The following is a 3,649-nucleotide window of genomic DNA, read 5'->3' on the forward strand; positions in this document are numbered from 1 at the left end:
CTATCACATCGTCTATGTACACCTCTATTTCCTGATGCATCATGTCATGGAAAATGGCAGTCATGGCCCTCATGTAAGTAGCCCCAGCATTCTTCAGACCAAATGGCATGACCCGGTAACAGTAGGTGCCCCAAGGCGTGGTGAAGGCAGTTTTCTCGGCGTCCTCTTCATCCATCAGTACCTGATGATACCCAGCATAACAATCTACAAAAGACTGTATCTCGTGCTTGGCACAATTATCAACGAGGATGTGGATGTTGGGCAACGAGAAATTATCTTTAGGACTTGCTCTGTTCAGATCTTGGTAATCTACACATACCCGAGTTTTCCCGTCCTATTTTGGTACTGGAACCACATTCGCCAACCATGTTGTATATTGGACTACCCGGACCACTCCTGTTTTTCAGCTGCTTGGTGATCTCCTCTTTAATCTTGTCACTGACCTCAGTTTTGAACTTTCGTTGCTTTTGTTGAACTGGAGGACAATCAGGATGAATCGGCAATTTATGAACCACTAGATCAACACCTAGTCCCGGCATGTCATCATATGACCAAGCAAACACGTCTTTGAATTCAAAAAGAAGTTGAATTATCGCCTCTCGCGTTTTCTTGTCCGTGTGAATGCTTATCTTGGTCTCCCGGATTTCTTCCGGGGTTCCTAAATTTACCGGTTCAGTGTCATTCAGATTTGGCTTAGGTTTATTCTCGAAATATTCCAACTCTCGGTTTATCTCCCTAAAAGCCTCTTCCGCATCATATTCTGGTTCTGGGTTCATTAATTCGCAGTTAAATAACTCATTGTGATTTGGGCGTGAAGTCCGCAAGCATGTCATATTTAAAGCCGCATTATTAGGACTGAAAAGGAAGATAAAAGGAAAACTAATAAAAATCAGAACAAGAGAAAGAATAGGAAAGCAATGATGATTTTTTTTATATTTTCTTTGGAAAGTTGGAAGACAACATTGTTTACGACTAGGAATCCAAAGCAACAATTGAAAAGAAAAAAAAAACGTTCAAGTTATGTCCTGGGGATAACTTGCGACACAGGAAAGGTGGCAGGACAGGTCTACCCGGACTTCCGTCTAGTCGGGAATGGCGTGGCCTCCCAGTTTTGGAGTTGGGCGCTCGGCCCCATGTACAGCATCTCAGCAGTGCTTGTTCCTTCACCTGGTTGAACCATGTGGATCTCGTAGAGCATTTCCCTCATTGCCCCACATATCTCCTCGATTTCCTCGGCTGTGAAGACCTCATCATATTCTTCAATGTACCTTGGCCTGATGAAAGTTGCATATAAATCCGGCAGTGGTTGAGGTAACTTCCAACCCTCATTTCTCATTTTCTTTGCCCATTCTTCGTCTGCTGGAGTAGGCTTGAAACCTAGTCCAAAAGGTTTCTTGATGACTGGCAAAGTAATGGGTTCTGTTATTCCCTGAAGGGTTCGTCCAAGTCCCTTCCCTGGCCTAAATCCATGCCGGATCATCTCTTTGGCCACCATGACAGAGGCGTTAGACAAGAAAGGCTGGGGGCAGGGTATTCCCTCTTCGTGCTGCTCTGCCAGTACAACCTCGAAAGCTTGATAGACCGTATGTTCGCTTCCTTCTCTTGGTTCAAGGTACGGGATGGATGGGTCCCGATAAATGGCATGCTCATCTTCCCCATGGACCACGATCTCTCGGTCTTCGTACTCGAACTTCACCATTTGGTGAAGAGTGGAAGGAACGGCCCCTGCCGCATGGATCCAAGGTCTGCCAAGGAGAAAATTGTAGGATGTGTCCATGTCGATTACCTGGAAGGTTACTCGAAATTCGACTGGTCCTATGACCAACAACAGGTCTATTTCTCCCATGGTATCTCTCTTGATGCCGTCAAAAGCTCTTACGCAGACATTGTTGGGTCGGATTCTTCCTGTCCCGATTTCCATTCTTTGTAGCGTGGAGAGCGGGCAAATGTCAACACCTGATCCCCCATCCAACATTACCCGCTTGACATAGTAGTCCTCGCATTTAACTGTTAAATGCAAGGCCTTGTTGTGTGCTGCTCCTTCCGGGGGTAAATCATTCTTGCTGAAAGAAGATTTGGTTGACGGCGAAGAATCTTTCTGTCATCCGCTCTAGTTGCTCCACCGAGGTTTCAACTGGTACATATGCTTCATTCAGGGTTTTCAGCAGGATCTTTTGATGCTCGGTTGACCTCATTAATAATGACAGCATGGATACTTGCTCAGGGTGCTTGCGCAGCTGATCTATCACTTCGTAATCCGGCATCTTCATTTGTTGGAAGAACACTTCCGCTTCTTCAACACTCACGGGCTTCTTTGGAGGGAAGCGCCTTTGCGTGGCGTTGTTCAGTTCTTGGGTATTTGAGTACCCTCTAACGAAAGTATTTTCTGGAAGTTCTTCCATGACCTCCTTACCTTTGTACATTACCAAAGTTTTTCGATAATTCCACGGCACTGTGGACGGGTTGGTCATTGGCTTTTGTGGCACGCATCCGATAACCACTGGCTCATTCAGCCGAGGTGGTTGAATCGTCCCCCGGACCACATAGGCCCCTTTTGGCACGTACATAGGCTTTGTCTTTTTGATCCTGAAGTTCTGCGTCTTCTCGGCTTGACCTCGTGGTATGTAAAGAACTCCACCCTTTGCTGGTACCACTTTCTTCTCCACCTTCTTTTCAGGCTTGCTCTTTATAGCCTTGGCCTCCTCCCCCTTTTCTGGTTTCTGGTCTATTTCAGGCCTCTTCCCCGTGTCGACAATGGCAATTATGGCTTTCAAAGCAGGGTCGAACTCTTTGTCTTCACAAATCATTCCGATCAGCGGCCCATTATTGTGAGCGGGCAATGGATTGTTAGTCACATTTGGGATCTCTTCGTCCCTTAGCACTATTTTCCCCTGCTCTATCAAATTTTCGACCACTCTTTTCAATGACCAGCAGTCGTTTGTATCATGTCCCTCGGCTCCTGAATGATAGGCGCATCTGACTCCGGCTTTGTAAGAAGGCGATGTTGGGTTTTGCCTCGTTTGGGGAATTGGTTGCAAGAAACCCAACTGGACTAGCTTAGGGAACAAAGTAGAGTATTGTTCACCGATGGGCGTGAAAGTCCGCCGTCGAGGTGGCTCCTGGGGGCGGTAGTTATTCTGCGGGGGCTGTGGGTTATAGTGGTTGCGGTAAGGAGGCTGATTTCTGGGAGGTGGAGCTGGGCCTCGGTTGGCTTGTTGTGGTGGATGGTTATAAGGTTGGGCATTCATGACCATATAAGGTTGATGAGCATATGCCAAATTTGAGTGGGGGTAATAGTGTTGTGGGGCTCTTTCCGGAAAATGGGGCCTGGGATGACGATACTCCCTTGCTTCAGAGGCTGCCATAGTCGTTTCTTCCTTCTTCTTCCCCCTCGTCGTTCCTCCAGACCCGCTTTGGACGGCCTGGGAAGTTGCCCTTAGGGCTGCTTGACTCAGAATCCGACCCGTTTTCAGCCCATTCTCTACCATCTCTCCTATCTTGATTGCTTCCGCGAATGGCTTACCCATGGCCGACATCATGTTTTGGAAATAGTCAGACTCTTGAGCCTGGAGAAAGGTAGTGACCATTTCCACTTCATCCATGGGAGGCTTTACTCTCGACGCCTGTTCACGCCACTTAATAGCATATT

Source organism: Nicotiana sylvestris, chromosome 3 (assembly GCF_000393655.2).
Source record: "Nicotiana sylvestris chromosome 3, ASM39365v2, whole genome shotgun sequence".
Classification (NCBI taxonomy): domain Eukaryota; kingdom Viridiplantae; phylum Streptophyta; class Magnoliopsida; order Solanales; family Solanaceae; genus Nicotiana; species Nicotiana sylvestris.